Consider the following 20,925-nt stretch of genomic DNA (forward strand, 5'->3'; position numbering starts at 1 on the left):
AAAACTGTTAACCTTGGGAATTCCCAGGCGGTCCAGTGGTTAGGACCCTGTGCTTTCACTGCAAAAAACTAAAAACTAAAAAACCAACCAAACAAACAAACAAAAAAAAACTGTTAACATAACCCCAAATGTTTTAGGAAGTCGGGGAAGTCAGAAGGCTTTCACCTTCCACTTTAATCACTTACGATTTGAACTTGTTACAGTGTGCATGTATTCTTGCAGTAATTACATATAAATGAAGTAAGCATTTATTTTAATGATTTACTCAGAGTTGTCAAGAGCATGGTAGGAGTGTAAATCAGTCCCACCATTGCAGAGGGCAACTAGATCGTGTATAGCAAAAGCCTTAAAAAAATACAACTCCTTTGACTCAGCAATCAGGAATTTTCCCCCTTAAGGAAATAATTATAGTTGTGAGGGGGAAATATAGCCATGAGGATGTCCTGTGCAGTGTGGTTTATAATATGAACCTCCATATCCACAGGTTCCAAATCCAAGGATTCAACCAACCGCAGATAGAAAATACTCAGAAAAAAAAATTCCAGAAATTTCCAAAAAGTAAAACTTGAATTTTCTAAGCACCAGCACCTATTTATTTACATAACATTTACTTTGTATTAGGCATTATAAGTAATCTAGAGATGATTCAAAGTATACGTGAAGGGCTTCCCTGGTGACGCAGTGGTTAAGAATCCGCCTGCCAATGCAGGGGACACCAGTTCGAGCCCTGGTCCAGGAAGATCCCACATGCCGTGGGGCAACTAAGCCTGTGCACCACAACTACTGAGCCTTTGCTCTAGAGCCCATGAGGCACAACTGCTGAGCCCGTGTGCCACAACTACTGAAGCCCGCGCGCCTAGAGCCCGTGCGCCACAACAAGAGAAGGCACCCTAATGAAGGCCTGCGCACCGCAATGAAGAGTAGCCCCTGCTCACTGCAACTAAAAAGAAAGCCCACGAGCAGCAACGAAGACTTAACCCAGCCAAAAATAAATAAATAAATGTATTAAAAAAAATAAAGTATAGAGGAAGATGTGCATAGGTTATGTGCAAATACTATGTCATTTTATATAAGGGATTTGAGTGTCTGCCAATTTTGGGTATCTGAGAGGGGTCCCTGGAGCCAATTCCCCACTGGTACCAAGGGACCACTGTAATGAGAAGTTAGGGGGAAATCTAAATGTGCAAGAAAAAAATGTTGGTTAAATGAATTACAAAGCATGTATAGACTGAAATAAAGGCATTCAATAGAAATAAGTGGGAAAAAAACCAGGAGTGAACCAGTTCAAAACTTTATGTGCTAATTTTTGCAGAACAAACTTGGAATTTTTTTTTAAAGGGAACTTTATTTTAATTTTTTTTTAATTTATTTTTGTCTGCGTTGGGTCTTCGTTGCTGTGTGGGCTTTCTTTAGTTGCAGTGAGCAGGGCGCTACTCTTCATTGTGGTGCGTGAACTTCTCATTGCGGTGGCTTCTCTTGTTGCAGAGCATGGGTTCTAGGCACGTGGGCTCAGTAGTTGTGCGCACGGGCTTAGTTGCTCCCCGGTATGTGGGATCTTCCCGGACCAGGGCTTGAACCCGTGTCCTCTGAATTGGCAAGAGGATTCTTAACCACTGCGCCACCAGGGAAGCCCCAAACTTGGAATTATTATTAGGCTGCAAAGTTGTTGAATTCTGTGATGATCTAGGTGCTGTGGAATCAACTGTCGATATTTTAATAAGAGCATGTTTAATAATGGTCTATAAAAATTTTAATAGTAACAGGTATAGATTGCTGGAGATTTGGGGGTATAGCTTTGGTGTCCAATGAACAGATAAATATGCCCTCTGGTTTGGTGTTGCTTCAGCTACACTGAAGGCTCCAGAAGACTAAGCACAGCTTGTCAGGGACTGGCAGTGGCACCCTCTGCAAGTGGCTACGCAAGTGGGGGAAGTGCTCTCAGTGCAGACATCAGCACCTTTGGCATTACGAATCCCCGGCCTGAATGCAGCAGACCTAGGGAGGCATGGCCTGCTGCGGTGGCAGCCTGAGCTGCAGGAGAGAATGCTAAGAAGGGCCAATGGGGGAAACACACAGTAACTGATAGAGCTGTCCATGAGTCCCCACGAATCATTTCCTGCAGAATTTCCAAAATACACAGGGGACCAGAGAAGGGAGCCAGAGCTCCCATCACAGAAGGTATGTGCAGAGCTTGAGAAATACCATGTACAACTGTTGTTGCATAGCTAGATTTTCCCCAGACTTGCAGGGCTGGGGATACACAAGTTCTATATCTACATCATGGTCACTTGATACCAAGTGTATCTTCAATCTTCAACTTGTTCAGACAAGTTCTTTCCTAAAATGGGCTTCTGGAGATATAGCTGCTTGGAGTTCCAGTTGTCACCTATCCTTCTTACATTTCCTGCCCATGTCTAGATGAGCTAAGTGGCATTAAGTGTAGCTGAGGTCATGGAAGAGATTTTTAAATAAGCTATTTTAAAAGTTACTGACATCATCAACTCAGAGCTGTTATTCCCGGGTCCGCACAACGTCCTCTCTGCAGCAGCGGTAGTGGTTGCTGATTACTGCCTGACCGTGCAGGACCGCAGTGGGTACCAGGTCTGAGTGGGTGCCAGGAGCGCTGCGAGATCTCCCGCCCTCTAGCAGCTAACCTCCCATGAAAGATGGAGGAAAGTGTTTCCCAAAAGAATTAAACCAAGTGAAATATCAGATCCTGATTTGGTTCTGAAAATATTTGACAAATTAGAAATAATAAATATACATTTCGTTCGGATTCAAACTGACTTCCCATTTCTTTCAAAAGACACCTTAGGGCTTCCCTGGTGGCGCAGTGGTTGAGAGTCCGCCTGCCGACGAAGGGGACACGGGTTCGTGCCCCGGTCCGGGAAGATCCCACATGCCGCGGAGCGGCTGGGTCCGTGAGCCATGGCCGCTGAGCCTGCGCGTCCGGAGCCTGTGCTCCGCAACGGGAGGGGCCACAATGGTGAGAGGCCCGCGTACCGCAAAAAAAAAGACACCTTAGTCTCATTTATAGGGGAAAAAGTTAAAATTGGGGTTTGTTTAAATATTTAGCAAATAACTCTGGGAAGGGAAACTGGACCAAATAACATCTAAATTCCTTTCTGACACCTAGATTCTATGATTCTATGAAATGAACAGGATTCACTCACATTTGCTTTGTTTGTTTGTTTTTTGACAGTTTGATCTTTTTCAAGCCCCTGGTTTCTAGGATGTTAAGGACAATAGCAAAAGAGAAATAATTCAGCTCCTCCTGGGAAGGAGAGATGTCAATGCATCTAAGACTTACGTTAATCTTCCAAATGCTATAAACCATTTTTAAAATGGCATACTTCTTAACATTTTGATCAACACGAATCAATAATAATAATAATAAGCTAAGATTTATTGAACGCTTACTATGTTCTGGCATTGTGCTAACCCTTCATTTATTTTAACCTCATCTAATCCTCCCAATCTAACGAGGCAACTGTTATTATACCTGGCTTGCGGGTGAGGCAGTGAGCACAGAGAAGTTATGTGACTTGCCTAAGGACCTAGAGATTATCATCTTAAGTGAAGTCAGTCAGACAGAGGAAGACAAATATAATATGATATCACTTATATGTGGAATCTAAAAAATGATACAAATGAATTTATTTACAAAACAGACTCAGACACAGAAAACAAACTTATAGTTACCAAAGGGGAAAGGAGGAAGAGCTATAAATTAGGAATTCAGGATTAACAGATACACAGTATTATATATAAAATAGATAAATAACAAGGACCTACTGTATAGCACAACGAACCATATTCAATATCCAGTAATAACCTATAATGGAAAAAAATCTATATATATGTATAACTGAATCACTTTGCTGTACACCTGAAACATTGTAAATCAACTATAGTTCAATTAAAAAATTATTTAAAGGACACACATTATTCATAAAAATAAATGAGAACACTCAGATAATAAATAAATAAACAAATAAATAAACAAATGGCTTGCCCAAGGCAGCTCAGCTCATAAGGACAATGGGATGGGATTTGATCCAGATCTGTCTCATTCCAGAGCCTACAAGCTCCACACAATACCTGGCATACCGTCCCTCAGGTGCTTGGCAGCCAAGAGAAATCAATTATTAAATTCACATCAACCCCACCCCAAAAAGAGTCACCATTTCAAAAGCAGAAACAAAGCTTCATTGACTCTTCATTTAAAAAAAAAATGCTTACTGTGTTTTTTATACAGAAGTCACTGAATAAAATATCGCTACGATAAATGCAATCTTGGATTTTGTATAGCAATTTCTTAAAATCTCTCAACAAATCTGAGGTAAGGAAATAAATGCTCATCTTCAAAGGGCTCACCCTGGTGGCGCAGTGGTTGAGAGTCTGCCTGCCGATTCAGGGGACACGGGTTCGTGCCCCGGTCCGGGAAGATCCCACATGCCGCGGAGGGGCCCGTGAGCCGTGGCCGCTAAGCCTGCGCGTCCGGAGCCTGTGCTCTGCAATGGGAGAGGCCACAACAGTGAGAGGCCCACGTACCGCAAAAAAAAAACAAAAACCAATAGGAGTTATATATAAAACTGTCTTAATGCAGAAATAAAACTTGAACACACACACACCTATATAAAATCTCAGAGGAATATCCTTTAAACAATCTTCCATGTAAATCATCTTTCATCAAAGTGCTTAAGATAAAAGTTTAGCAGTAAAAATTTGAGGTTATAATCTTTGGCAAAGGCCTAAAACGTGTATATTCTAGGTGGCCAATTAAGAGCAGATGTATATGCTCTGAAATTATATCAAGTTGTTATTCAATAAATCAAAGTGATGATAGACATATAGAAAAAGCAGATATATATATTCTACAGATATATATATATTCTACATTTCACACCTTATGTCAAAATAAATTCCAGAGATGGATCAAAATATAAATACTTAAAATGATATCTGGAAATTCCTCTCAGAAAATATGAGATAAAATTATTTTTATAATCCCAGAGTGGTGATGCCATAAGAGGTTGATAGATTAAATTACATAAAAATTAAAAAAAAAACTATGTATGAAAAAAGCATCACATACAAAGCAAAAAATGTGTCAAATCGAAAAAAATATTTTATTACATATCCCAGGCAAAAGACTTATTTCCTTGATGTACTAAACATTCACACAAAGAAATAAGGTAAAGACAATAGAAAATGGTTAGAGAACATGAACAGGTCATGGGAAAGGAAGTTCAAATGATTCTTAAACTTATGAAAAATGTGTGAACCCGAAAAAAGATGAGATGCAATTCTTTACATATCAGATGGCTCAGGGTCAAAAGTTAGATGGCATCCTGTATTGCTGAAGATGTAGGGAAATAGGCACGTGGCTGGTAGGAGTATAAAGGAGAGCAAACTCTACAGAAGAAAATTTGGCTAAATCAAAATGCCAGAAAGCTCATATTCTTTGACCTGGCAAATCTGCTTTTGAGCAAAAATCCTATGGATATACTTACCAGTGTGCGAATAACAAGTATACAAGGACTCCCCTCCTCAAAGTATAAAGTAGCACCTTGCATCATCCTCTATTTCTTTCTCCTTCTTGGTCATCATAGCACCTACCGATATACAATTTGTTTTGTCTGTCTCCCCCTCGAGTGCACATGTGTAAGTAAAGGGTGAGCAGCAGACTTGCTTGGGGAGCTGATCCTGGGTTTGCTTGCTCACAGCTCTACTTCCTTGCGTAAATGTGGACCACTACATACTACATTTTTGTTATCTGTCTTGTTTACTGAGAGAGCAGCAAATGGGCACTCAAGCCTTGGGCTGACATAACTGGAATCATATAAAGAGACAGGAGGGGAACTAGGGCAGAAAAGTCTCTTTTTCAAGATGAATCGCACATACCCTGACCTTGTTCATGGAAACTATGTTTGCACTCCCTGCTGGATCACTGATGAGCCCAAAGAAGTTTGTGTGCTGCTTTCCATGACCTGTTTCCATTGACAGAGTAACCTTACTGCTAGACTCAGTCCCACTGAGTCCTGCCAATTGGATTGCCAGTCTGAACGTGGAGCTACTCTTGGTGGCAAGACAAAGCATCATAAAGCAGGCTGCTTGCCCAGCGTCTAGAACAGGACCTGGCACATATTAAGAACTCTATAAATAATATTTAAATGATAAATGAATGGATGAATGAGTATATTGCTAAGTGGAAAAGAGCAGGGTACACAACTATGACACTGCATATTATCCTTTGTGTAAAAAGATTAATATTTCTTCCAAAAAAAAAATATTGCTTCCATCTTCACAGGCTAACTCCAGTCAAATGCACAAATAATTCACACCTTACAGATGAATATACCACTTCTGCATTTGGTGGTTGCAGGGTTTTTTTATGCCAGGACAGAGATTCTTCTTGGAAAACAGTTGGTGGTCCACTCTACCATATATATAAATATGTGAATGATTAGTCAAGGTTGTATATCATAGGCAATAGTGATTTTGAACTAGAAGAGTACAAAAGCAGACATTACTAGGATAGCTCTATTATCTGCTTCCCGAAGTATAGTGTTCTAGATGCTCTTAGGGACATGAACATGCCACAGTAAGAAAAAAAAAGGCCCTGAACAAAGCTGGGAGTGGGATGCAGTAGACAGGCGGATGTTAAACAACACAGAATCATAGTGATCCCACTAAGACAGAAGATTGAAAAGTAATATACCAAAAGTAATTAATCGTCTTGGTCTTCCCTATGAAGTTGTTGAATACCAATCAATAATTTTGAGCGGAGGGATGCTGATAAAAAATAACAGCTTTTAAGGTGTTTGTATTAAGCTTTCTGATCATAGTTAGATAACAGCTAAAAGTACATATATTAAAGCAGAGAAAGACACATTTTTTTCTATTTCCTATATAACAAATGAACAGATGAGGAGAAGCTTACGGCTGATCCAAAAATTGTTAAAATTCATTGAGAAATAAACTTAAAAGATAGGGTTACAGCATTGCCTATCTTTATATCACTCAGAATGATCATGAAATTTAATAGAAGACGGTTCCTGCTAACCGGTTATCATAGGGTGGGCTCTGTATCAGGGCTCTAATTCAGACAATACTTATCTACACAAGTTTTTTTTTTTTTTTTATAGACTTTGGCCCATTAACTGCTTATTTTCACCAAATCAAAGGTAATTTACAACAAAGGAGCTGCAACTATTACAAGGTCTTTCCACTCTGGTTGCTAGCAATGCAAACCATTCGCAGCCTTGTGTGAGTTCCAGGAATTATTCAACCTAGTGCTTTCTGGTGGTTCTTTCCTCATCTCATGGAATTTCACTCCACACGATCAGTTAGCCAAAGATTCTCAGCGACTGCCCTGCAGATATCCAGAGCATCCTCATTCTCTCTCTCTCTCCCCACCCCCCGTCCCCCTGCCAATCCCCCCCTCACTGATATTCTGCCCTGCAAATTCTAGCCAGTCTCCAATAATTCTGATCTCTGCTCCTCAATCCAGTGTGTCCACTAGGCTCTGTTTCCATTCTCCTTCCTGCACCACAGCCTGGAAGTGGCCACAGACGGCAAGCTGGGACTCTACCATAGGGCTCCCCTTGTGTATTTCACAGTCCTATGCTACCTGCCATCCACTGTCTAGCAATAGTTGTCACATATATTTTGTTTAATTTTCTAGTTTTTTATTACAGGAAAGAAATTCTTGTTGCAGTTAAACCTTCATGAGAAGAAACACAAGTCAATAATTTTATTCTTCATAATTTCTCCAAGAGTGATGAAGGGTATCTCCAAGGTCATTGTAAATGGTATTGTGGTCCTGTTTTACACACACACACACACACACACACACACACACACACACACACACCGATTCTTATCTTTTAGGGATTCTATTGAATTATTTATGGACTAAGTGATACAATTTCTGGGATTTGCTTCAAAAATATGGGTGAGGGTGAAATTGCAAAGAGGTAAACTTTGGCCAAGAATTGATAATTACTGAGGTTGGGTGATGAGTAGTGTCTACTTTTTAATGTTTGAAATTTTCCATAATAAAAAGTTTTCTGAAACCAATTCTAAGAAACCTCTAAGTTTAAGGCCCACTACATGACTTCTACTATGTCAGCTGAGTAAGAACAAATGAGCTAAGAGCAGGCCTTTGATGGTAGAAAGGGCGGAACACAAAGGCATGTGATGTAAAAAAGAAACTGAAGGAAAGTGAAACAAAAGCTAATGGCAATCTTCAACTGCTATATCTTATCAGTCCAGAAGACAGCCCCTCCTAAAAAGGGTACAAATGAACTTATCTACAAAACAGAAATAGAGTTATAGATGTAGAACACAAACTTATGGTTACCAGGGGATAAGGGTGGGGCAGAGATAAATTGGGATATTGGGATTGACGTATACACACTACTACATATAAAATAGATAACTAATAAAGACCTACTGTATAGCACAGGGAACTCTACTCAATACTCTGTAATGGCCTATATGGGAAAAGAATCTAAAAAAGAGTGGATATATGTAAATGTATAACTGATTCACTTTGTTGTATACCTGAAACTAACACAACATTGTACATCAACTATACTCCAATAAAAATTAAAATAAGAAGACAGCACCGGGACTTCCCTGGTGGCGCAGTGGATAAGAATCTGCCTGCCAATGCAGGGGGCATGGGTTCAATCCCTGGTACGGGAAGGTCCCACATGCCGCGGAGCAACTAAGCCCGAGCACCACAACTACTGAAGCCTGTGCGCCTAGAGCCCGTGCTCTGCAACAAGAGAAGCCACCGCAGTGAGAAGCCCATGCACCACAACGAAGAGTAGCCCCCACTCGTCGCAGCTAGAGAAAAGCCCACGCGCAGCAACAAAGACCCAACGCAACCAAAAAAATTAAAAAATATATATTAAAAAGAAGACAGCACCAGCCCAGGCTGACAATAGCTTCTCCACTTACTGTGTGACTGAGAGGTTGCAGAAGCTCTACCCAACACCATGTTGTTACTGCTGCCGTGACTGCCTGGTCCTTATTTTAGAGAGTGAGATTTCACAAATCGCAAAACCAATCTGTCCTGTCACAAACTCTGGCTAAATGGAACCTGGATCACCATGGTAACAGCAAAGGCAGGCAGTGGAGGAGGGATGCTACTTTGTCACAGAGACAAAGAAGCTGGTGAAAAGCAAAAGTCAGAGAAAGCATCCCATCCATCCCTCAAGATCCAGCCCCGAATTCTGCCTCCTCTCAAGCCCCATGGCCTCCTCCAAATAACTAGGATTATAAAGCACCTAGTCTGTGCATCCAAGGAAGGTATAATTTTCTCCATTTAGCAGAAGGGAAATCTGAGGCTCAGCAAGACTAAGAAACTCTCTAAAGTCTGATAAGCACCAAAGCTGGGATTGAAGCCCAGACCTACCTAGTGCCAGGACCCATGTTCTCCCATCTCTGATCCTGTAGCATTTAGCATTTGAGAGTGCTCATTTAGAAATTATCTGTATTTGCTTTATACTATTTGTATAAAGCAAACACAGTGGACAACATCAAAAAGGCAGACGTAGACATAAAAATAATTTTTAAGCATTTAAAGGTCCAGAGTGTTTTGAGAACTCCTATTTCATTTCCCTCCTCTCCCAAATTTCAACCAAATAAGATCAAAATATTAGAATACAATAATAAGGGGGAAATCTCTTTCCATCATGGAAACCTGAGAAGAGACACATAAACAAAGAGATGCATTAAGGGACCAGCCAAACAAGCAATATGCTAAGACATCGATTTAAATATCACCGGGATAGAAAAAAGTATACTGTTCAGTTCAGGTCTCCTTAGATAACTCCTCAAACAAAGAGTACAATGTAAGCTGGTCTTATTCTTGTTCAGTGTCTGTAATAAATCCTTTATTTAAACATTTTAAAATGTGGTAGAGAAAAGAATATTTATCATCACAAACTGGTTTCTAAGGAAGGTGTTTTTGTTTGTTGTTGTTATTTTGGAACATTGTTTAGGGATTTTTTATGTTTTGTTGAACACAAATATAATTTTTATCTTCAGTACAGTTGTCATACTTGAAGACAGAAACCTAGGTGCTCTGGAAGGAATACTACGGCCAAGAGGCTGCTAGTACAGAGCATCCAATACTAACCACCCCTGCAGCTGATAAATTCTCACTATATTTTGGTCTTTGCATCATTCATTCAAGATTTACATTTTTATTTTTAAAATGTATTTTATTGAAGTATTGTTGATTTACAATGTTGCATTAATTACTGCTGTACAGCAAAGTGATTCAGTTATACATATACATTCTTTTTCATATTCTTTTCCATTATGGTTTATCACAGGATATTGAATATGGTTCCCTGTGCTATACAGTAGGACCTTGTTGTTTATCCATTCTATATATAATAGTTTGCATCTGCTAACCCCAAGCTCCCAATCCATCCCTCCCTCACCTCTACCCTTCCCCTTGGCAACCACAAGTCTGTTCTCTATGTCTGTGAGTCTGTTTCTGTTTCGTAGATAAGGTGATTTGTGTCATATTTTAGATTCCACATATAAATGATACCATATGGTTAAACCTTAAATTTTTTAAGACCTATGACTCACACCTTATATAAAAATTAACTCAAAATAGATAATAACTCTAAATGTAAAGCTTAAAACTAAAAAACTTGCTGGGCTTCCCGGGTGGCACAGTGGTTAAGAATCTGCCTGCCAATGCAGGGGACACAGGTTCGAGCCCTGGTCCAGGAAGATCCCACATGCCACAGAGCAACTAAGCCTGTGCACCACAACTACTGAGCCTGTGCTCTAGAGCCCGCGAGCCACAACTACTGAAGCCCGTGTGCCTAAAGCCCGTGCTCTACAAGAGAAGCCACCACAATGAGAAGCCTGCGCACTGCAATGAAGAGTAGCCCCTGCTCGCCGCAACTAGAGAAAGCCACGCACAGCAATAAAGACCCAAGGCAGCCAAAAAGAAATAAATTAATTTAAAAAAAGAAACTTGCAGAAGAAAAATAGGAAAAAATTTTGCTGAGATCTTAGATTAGGCAAAGATTTCTTAGATATGACAGCAAATCATGATCCAGAAGAAAAACGAATTGGAATTCTTCAAAATTAACAACTGAGGTCCTCAAAAGGCACCACTAAGAAAATGAAAAGACAAGGCATCTATCCGGAGAAAACATTTGCAGATCACTTCTGTATTAAGACTAAAACAGATGAAGAAATCTCAAAACTTAATAAAAAATACAAAAATTGACCCCCAAAAATTAAACACTTTGCAGTAAGCTGAACAATGGCTTCCCAAAGATGTCCACAGTCTAATCCCTGGAATTTGTGAATATGATCCTATTACCTTACATGGCAAGAGAACCCCTGCAAGTGTGATTAAATTAAGGATCTTGAAATGGGAGATTATCCTGATTATTCAGTTGGGCCCAGTGTAACCACAAGGGTCCTTGTAAGAGGGAGGCATGAGGGTCAGAATCAGGAAAAGGCGATGTGATGACAGAAGCAGAGAGAGACACTGGAAGATGCTACGCTGCTGGTTTGGAAGATAGATGATGGAGCCACGAGCCAAGAGTACAAGTGGCCTCTAGAAGCTAGAAAAGGCAGGGAAAGGGATCGCCCAGAGCCATCAGAAGAAACATTTTGAGCTCCAAACTGTAAGATAAATTTATGTTGTTTTAAGCCACTAACTTCGTTGTAATTTGTTACAAAAGGAAAAAGAAATAAACTCATACGTATACATAGACATGTATATATACATATGCATATACATATGTACATGCATATACATATATACATGCATATACATATATACACACACATTCACTTTGTAATTTTTCTTTAAACTGTTTCTATGTTTTATTCACTACTGGGTATATATACACATATATATGTATATATGTATACACACGTTTTAAAGAAAAACATTAAAACTTTTATATATATGAATAAAACATAGGAACAGTTTAAAGAAAAATTACAAAGTGAATGTGTGTGTAACCATCACCCAAGTCAAGAAATAGGATATTCTCAGCAGCCTAGAAACCACATACGCCCTTCCATAGCATAAACTTCTCCCTCTTCCTGGAGATGACCATTATCTTGACTGTTTGATAATAACTGTGTTTTCCTTTGTAATTTATATGCACATGTAAATGCACACACAGAAGTGTATCTCTAACCACTATAGTTTTGTCCGTGTTTATGCCCAAGAGTGGGATCGCTGGATCATATGGTAGTTCTATTTTCAGTTTTCTGTGGAACTTGCCTACTGTTTTCCACAGTGGCTGCACCTTATTGGCCATTTTTATATCTTCTTTAAAGAAATGTCTATTCACGTCATTTGTCCATTTTTAAATAGTTATTTGAGTTTTTGTTGTTGAGTTGTAGAAATTCTTTATATATTCTGAAATATTAACCTTTATCAGGTATATGATTTACAAATATTTACTCCAATTCTATGGGTTGCCTTTTCACTTTGTTGATTGTGTCCTTTGACACAGAGAAGTTTTTAATTTTGATGCAGTCAAATTAATCTATTTTTACTTTTATTTCCTGAGCTGTTGGTGTTATATTCAAGAAATCATTGCCAAATCTAATGTCACAGAGATTTTGCCCTATGTTTTTTTCTAAGAGTTCTACAGTTTTCGGTCTTACATTTAAGGCTTTGATTCATTTTTAGTTAATTTTTTATGGCGTTAGTTAAGAGTTCAACTTCATTCTATTGCATGAGGATATTCAGTTTTCCCAACACCGTTTGTTGAAAAGACTATACTTTGCCCCACTGAAAATCATTTGAGCATATATGCAAGAGTTTATTTCTGGGCTCTCTATTCTATTCTATCGTCTATATGTCTGTCTTTATGCCAGTACCATACGGTTTTGATTACTGTAGCTTAATTTTGCTTGTTTTAGAACTATATGGAATCCTATTATTTGTATTTCTTGAGGATCTTGTTTCTTTTGTTTGGCATTGAGAGATGCATTTATATTATTGCATATAGCTCTAGTTTTTATTGAAGTATGGTATTTTATTGTCCAAAACCTATCCATTCTACTGCTGGTGAATATTTGATTCTATCCCCAAATATTTTTTGGAAAGGGATTGCTGCTACTTGGTCTCATTGACTTTAAACTTCTTTTTCATAGCCAACTGAGTCTATTTTATAGTCTCTTTTGACCTACCACATCATCGTGATTTCATCTTTTATTTCTTTAGACATTTCATCCATAGCTATTTTATAGTTGTTGTCTGATATTCTAATATCTGGAGTTCTTGGTAGTCTAAATTTGTTGTTTATTGTTTGTATGGAATCTCATTGTTTTCTTTTATCTAGATGGCTTTGGTGATCTTTGACTGTAAGCTGACATTGGGTTGATATTCATCTGTTTAAAATCTGTGGCCCAAGTTGAGGATGCTTCCTCCAGATATGATTTTTATTCACGTCTTCCAGGAGCTTGGGATTGCTGCGAACCTGCAACCACTTTTAACCCATATTTGGAGCATCAGGAGTCCTGGGCTCATCCCTCCCTTCCTCTCCCTCCTCCATCTTGCCACTGACCTAACAGCTTAGTTTCTGGATTGCAGGGCTGATATTGTGATTTCATTTCCCTCCTGTTCAACTCTGTCTTCTCAGAGGCACGAGAGTCACTGAGGTTTTGTTTTTTCCTTTGGAAAGTTCTCTGTTTGCTGTGATACAAGCAATATAATAAAAATTGTGCTTTTTGTAAGTTCTGGTTTTTTTGTAAGAGGAGATATCTGGTCCACCATCATGTCAAAAGCAGAAGACTTTCAGATCTCATTTCTTGGTAGGTTGGTAAGGCATTAAGGGTCTTGCTTGAGAACAATAAATGGAAATTATTCCACTAACCAAACTAGGCTTTTGTCTTATTGAACAAGACAGACAAGAGCTGGATTGTCTTCAGCTGAGGACAAAAGCTAAACCTGGAACACAGAGAGTATTTGTAGTAATCTGGGGAAGAGAAAGGACAAAATGGAGTAACTGGAAAGAGGAACAAACTCTACTGGATGAGTTTGATTAAGTTCTTGCTGTTTGGTGAGGGATGTGAATCACAAACCAACCACAAATATGTCCATTTTTTATAATAATGTGAATTTGGATCTACTTTGGAAGAAGCAATGAAATTCTGAATTTGGCTCTGAGGTAGGTGAGAGTGGGAGCCAGGGCCTATTACTTGTATCGGGTAATATCTGGAGAATGAAACTTACTTCGATCTTATTATTTTGGTCTCTGGCAGAAATGTTTCCACCATATTAAGATGTCTCATAGTTTTTACAGCACGCTAATATAAAAAAATCATCTTAAGAACATTCTGTCTTTTGCAAAAACACATCTTAAGATATCTATTAGATTACTCAGTGTACCTTAAACAAGAACCCACACATACAAAATTCATCCTCAAGTTCAGTGCCAGGAAAAACCTTGTCTTCTTAGAAAAATATGTGTCCTTTTTATCAGACTAAATAACCCATGTGTTTCCTGTCTCAACTTTTCTCCTTAACTCCCGAAAAGGTCAGATCTAAATTAAAATCACTTGTGGTAACCAGTGCATCCCAGCTGCCTGGCCCCATCTCTGTCTCTGATCCCAATTGTAAAAGTAGTTTGATTATCTTTTCATATTGTATCATAAAAGCAATACATTATTGCTTTTATGATTATATTTTCATATTGTATCATAAAAGCAATACATTAATACAATATTCATTATTCATTGTGGGAAATATAGACACAAAAAATGAAGAAAAATAGCAACTGTTACTTTTGAAACATTAGTGTACATTCCCTGGTATTACCATCCCCACACCCATCCCAACTTCATTATTATTATTTGGTTGCCAGTAAGAAAAACTGACTCTGACCTATGCAGGGGAGGAAATTTTCGTTTTCTTCTACTCATCTTAGGTTCATTGACTGGGATCCTGCAAATTAGACAGACAAAGATAGGTTAGCAGGGGAAAAACAAACAGAGGCTTATTGACAGGCATATCACATTTGTACCTGGGAATACACAGAGAGCTTATATAGCATCTTAGCAAAGAACAATAATTTTCTAGTGAAGTGACAAGATTAAAGAAAAAGACTTTGGGTTTCTAGGGGCAGGCAGCAGATTATGGGAAGGCAAACATATGGGAAAGTCAATAGTGGATAAGAGCTAATTTCAGATAGGTTCGTTATGTAGATTCTTCTGGTGCCTTCTCTGGGTTGATAAGGGTCTAGAATAGTCTCGGTGGTTAACTTCTGACCTTCCTGATAGAGAGAGGAGTGGGGTACATCTTTGTAAACTTATGTCCTACTTTTAGGCAAATAGGGGAGAGCAGAGAGCTTTTCTTGTATCAGTTCTTCTCAGATGCCTTCGGCTCAAGTTAATCATTATGCCAAAGTGCCGTATCTGAGGGTGGCAAATCCTGCTACCCTTCAGTTATTTAAATAATAAAAAGTATTTATTAGGAGGACACTAGTAAGTTCCCATAGTTCAAGTAGAATGCTCAGGCCTCAGAAAGCACGGGAACCTTGGTGGCCCTCAGCCCGCAGCAGTGAAAATCACAATCTCCCTAGGACTCATCTCCAAACTGCTTTTTTTCCCTGCATGTCGGCCAGCACGGAGCACTGTATTTGGCAACCCCACTAAGACTGCAGGGAATCAGGCAGGGCCTGAGAGCCCGTGCAAATGGATGTGCGGTGGTTCTGTTACAGTCAAAGCAAAGTGGATAAAAAGGAGTGTTTCAAACCACTGAGCCACCTGTTTTTCCTCCTTTGTGTGGTCACAGCCAAATGTTCATGAATTTATGTTGCCCCACACCTATCGCCACTGCTGTGAGAAAGAAACCCTGGGCTGACTCTCATTCTGGTGGATTTCCTGATTGGGCATCAGTTGCTTAGGACTGTGGTTTTCTGCTGCCTCCATGCCCTTCCTGCCTCTCATCCCACCAAAGATAGCTGGGTGACCCAGAGGAGAGAAGAGGGAGTCCACACTGGACAGGAGGCCACAGTCCCCCTAAGTACATTACACATAATTAAAGCAAAATAGAGGTTGATTCTATTTATTTTAAAACTTACTAGTAGATGATGTGAGTCTATTCTAGACCCTCAACAAATGACACTTAAAAGAGAACATCCCCAGATGTGTATCCAACACAGTATTTCTCAATACTTATGGGAACACTCATTTATAGAACACTAGTGCAGTCGGTGATATTAATATTAATTTTGAGGAAAGAGTTTTGGCAGTCAAACTACATTTGGGAAACACTGCATACTATATTATATTTTTGGATATGCAAAATGTACTGTATCAAACTAAAGGCTCTAGGAAATGTTACAATTTCTGTCCTGTCTCTCTAATATATAAATATATACACTAAAATATACAGTGATTATATTCCACAGGGTAAGTGAAACTGTAGACATTTTTTCTTTGTTTTGCTTTCATTATATTCTGATTTTGATATTATACTCTGATTTTTCTGTAATACATATATTTAAAAAGTTAACAACTTATACAAAATAGATGACAATTTAAAGATTATTTTTTAAAAAATAAAGATTAAATAGACGTTAAATACAACAAATAAGGAGAATTTGTTCTCATCAAACACCAGAAGTGTTTAATAATGCCTCCCATTATCTATTGAAGTATAGCACATTGTCCATTAAATATCTGAATTGGATATATGCTGAATGAACATAGAAATATCAGAGTGCCTATAAGAGTTAATAGACTATTCCTATGTCATTACACAAATATTAATCCCTAAGATATACTCTACTATCAATTTTTAAAGTTCTTCATATTCTTTTGCCAATATGAGTAACAAGGACATTATTTTAAATGTTTTTTTTAATCAGGGATTGGCAAACTTTTTATGCAAAGAGCCAGATGGTAAATCTTTTAGAATTTGCAGGCCATACAGTCTTGGTTGCAATTACTCAACTCTGCTATTTCTGAGTGAGAGCAGCCGTAGACAATACCTAAACAAGTGAGTATAGCTGTGTTCCAGGAAAGTGTATTTATGGACACTAAAATTTGAATCATGTCCTTCTCACATGTCATTAAATATAATTATTCTTTTTATTTTTTTTCCAACCATGTGAAAATGTAAAATCATTCTTAGTTCATGGGCCATGTGTAGTCCCTTCCCATATCACAATAGCATGTGGGAGAAGTGATGTTAAACGTCATTTCTAAGATGAAGTTATAAAGACTATAAATTTCTGTCTCGGATGCATGCTCTCTCTCTCAGATCTCTGCCATGTTGTGTGGTGAGGCCCATATGGCAAGGAACTGAAGCCTCCAGCCAACATCAGAGAGGAACTGGGGCCTCCTGACAACACCCATGTGAGTGAGCTTGGAAGCAGATTTTCCTCTTCCAGTCGAGCCTTCAGATGACTGCAGCCTCAGCTAACAGCTTGCATGCAACCTTATGGGAGAGGAGACTCTGCAATAAAATCATCCTAGAATCCTAACCCCACAGAAATTGTAAAATAATCAGTATGTATTGTTTTTAGCTGCTAAGTTTGGGGGTAATTTTTTATGCATGCATATTAATACAGCATCTATGTTAGACCAAGATCTGTTGGGCTCCTAACACTAACCCTTCACATATTGCTGCTCTCAAGACTCCTCTGCTCTGACTCAAAACCCAACCCCTTGTCTGGGTGCCCAGCCTACGAACCCTGCTGTACTAAGACACTCCCTGAAACCAAGACTTAACTCCAGCCTTTGGAATGTCTGTGCGTCACATATGGAACTAGTAAAAGAAGAGGGGGAATTTTTTCCTGCACATTATTTTCCATAAAACACTGGTCAGATTTTCTGAATTTTGTGGTTTAAAGCATCTTTCCCTCTCAAGAAAAAAAAGTTAATTCACTGCTTCTTAACCTGCTGTGTAACTCTCCAGTTCTCCTCAATCACTCTTTTCAGTGTCTTTGCAGACAGTATATGGTGCTTTAAGTGACAATGCACAATCTATCCCACTGTTTATTGCTACTTGTCAGTATTAAAGGTCCTGTGATTGTTCAAGATGACATTTTGAAAAACATAAGGCAGGAAAAGCAAGAAAATAATGATCACTCTGCCAAGTCAATCACATGATCCTAACAGAAGCTTGGAGCCAGGCCAGCCATTAGCAGGAAATCATCGCATTGTATTCTGTGGTTTCAGGGCACTGGAACTTCTTTATGTCCACAAACATGTCCTATACATTTAGAAAGTGACTGGGACTGTGCATTCTGTTTCAGTGTGAAGGGGTTTCAGTCACCTGAGCGTGTGGGCACATGTGTGCAGGAGGAGAAGAGAGACGAGGGGTGGGAAGTGGGAAACACCCAGTTGTTCTAACTTCCCTTATTCAATTTGTTTCTTAATTAATCAGAGAACTCTAAATGCAGAATAAACTTCAAGAGATCATCAAAAATTCCCATTTGGTCTTTGAACTCCATCATCATATTTTCTACAAAGTTAGGCAGGGTCAAGGGAGCTGAATCTGACTAACTTGACAAGGGCTATCCATGATGACAGGGTTACCAGGCACTAGGCTCAGAGTTCGGGCACCAGACTTAGACCCTCTCAGCTCAAATACCCCTCCATCATTTATTTTTGTTCTTGTATTTTTTTTCTTTTTCCTGCCCAGCACCTTCACTGGGCCTTCTTTGGGAAAGAGCACCCCTTATTTTGGGAAATGATTCTCTCTCTCCAAACATTTGGTTCTAAAAATTCTAGTTCCAGTTATTCCTGAGGTCCAGTTGACCCTTTCCCTCTGCTATATATTGCTTCATCCACTCTGCCTTTTGTTACATAATATACCCAGACAGTCTTTCCCTAAACTGGTTAGAATTGAGTTACCTTACTTGCAACCACTTGCAAATGAATCCCATCTAATTCAGGTGTAGTATTGTGGTGTAAGTAAAAGAATAGGAAACATAAGTCATACTAAAAAGAAAAAAGTACAGAATTATGTAAGAGTCTGCAAATATAATTATTATAGTAATCAATTATCTGGTGGAGCACTATGTGGTTTTCAGCTAAAGTGCATTTAAAAATACAGTATTGCATTTGTGAAAAAAATTATTAAAATTGCCATAACACCTGCATGTTAAAAGACATCTGTTAGTTATTATCATGTGCCTAGTATTAAACACCTCACCAATCAGATACAACCTATAACACTGTGTTACAGCCAGACATTCTGCCACTGTTCTGAGCATTCACTGAGTAAGAAAGAAAGTTTGAAGTGGGGAAGATGAAAACATTCTGGAGATGGATGTTGGTGATGGTTGCACAACAGTGAATGTGCTTAATGCCACAGAACTGTACACTTTAAAATGGGCAAATGGGGCTTCCCTGGTGGCGCAGTGGTTGAGAGACCGCCTGCCGATGCAGGGGACACGGGTTCGTGCCCCGGTCCGGGAAGATCCCACATGCCGCGGAGCGGCTGGGCCCGTGAGCCATGGCCGCTGAGCCTGTGCATCCGGAGCCTGTGCTCCGCAACAGGAGAGGCCACAACAGTGAGGGGCCCGCGTACCGCAGGAAAAAAAAAAACAAAAAAAAAACCAAGGACAGAAATTCAATTCAACAAATATTTACAGAGCACCTACTATGTGCCAGGCACTACTCTGTGTATTCTAGGGATCCAGCAATGAATGACACAGGCACAAATGCCTGCCCTCAGGCTTCCACAGTTTGCCACTGTGTAGCTGCCCCAATTTTATCATTAATAGTTTTAAATATACATGTTTGCCAATAGAACATACAACTTATTTTTAACAGTGGCATAAATCCATAGTAAGGGTGTATGAGAACTGTTCCAGCCATTTATTCATTGGTTAGCATTCAGTTTATGCTTGGTTTTGATTTTCACAATCAATGCTGCAATAAACACCCATATTACAATTACATATATCCAATTATATACAATGTAATGATGCCTTTATTTCTTTTGAAGGGCAGGTTTTTTTAAAGCAGGATTTCTGACTCAAGATATATAGATAGATATAGATATATACACATATATATGGTTTAATTTAATAAATTCATCGGATTACTTCTAAGAGGGCAGATTTCCCTACATCTTTACCAACATTGAATTTTAAGTCTTTTAAAATTTTGCCAAGCTGATAGGCCAAATAGTTTGATATTACTGATTCAATTTGCTTTCCTCTGGCTCTTCTGCTAGCGATGGTGAGCATCCTTACATATGCTTATCGACCATTTGCATTTCCACCTAATAATAATTGCAAATATTAGAGTCAGGCACTGCAATGTGCATTCTCTCATTTGATTCTCACAACAACCCTACCAAAAAAGATAGCATCTGCTTCCCTCCCTCCATTTTACAGATGAGAAAACCATTTCCAAGAGACAAATCACACCTTCGAGATGATGCTATTTCTAAAGAAAAGTAGTACTACCTTGAGTAAACAAAAACCACCAAATAGACGCATCCCTACCCATTCGTCCTCACTAACCCGTTTCTCCATTCCCCAGGTGTGCTCACCGGCCCTGGTACTATCCACCAGGTGGTGCTGAAGCAGGTGATCACGCTCCACTATCCGAAGTCATTCCCAGTGGAGCCATAACACCCTTGGTTTCCCCTTGTCTCCAAAATCGCGAGCTGTCAACTGACTTCATGCTTAATATGCAAACCTAAACTCTGCGGGTGTCGCACCGGGTGCCCTGCCATTAATCTTTTGACCGATCCCTCCCCTTGGCCACTGTCACCACCTATGTATGCCTTAGAGACATGCCAGTTACCTGTGACAGGATTAATAGCTCATCCTACAAGATCTGTGTAAATATATGTGATTCATTACACGGTGTCATTCTTGAGACAAGGATATGCATAATGGAAATAAACACCCATGAGAAGATGTAGCCCCTTGAATA

At 39.2% G+C, this 20,925-nt stretch overlaps 1 protein-coding gene across 2 annotated transcripts in view; it reads right to left on the reverse strand.

Moving 5' to 3' along the window:
* The window catches only part of PLEK (pleckstrin), a 58,740-nt gene that overhangs the window by 36,334 nt on the left and 1,481 nt on the right, over positions 1-20,925 (reverse strand). Inside the window, exon 1 of one of the 2 annotated variants that reach the window (XM_029232169.1) lies at positions 4,378-4,423. The exons of the other annotated variant lie outside the window; for it this stretch is intronic. The gene's annotated coding sequence lies outside the window, so the exon portion shown is untranslated. Of the gene's footprint in view, positions 1-4,377; positions 4,424-20,925 lie in introns of those variants that run through there. 2 annotated transcript variants of the gene reach the window in all.

Source organism: Monodon monoceros, unplaced genomic scaffold (assembly GCF_005190385.1).
Source record: "Monodon monoceros isolate NGI ecotype Baffin Bay Population unplaced genomic scaffold, NGI_Narwhal_1 Super_Scaffold_19, whole genome shotgun sequence".
Classification (NCBI taxonomy): domain Eukaryota; kingdom Metazoa; phylum Chordata; class Mammalia; order Artiodactyla; family Monodontidae; genus Monodon; species Monodon monoceros.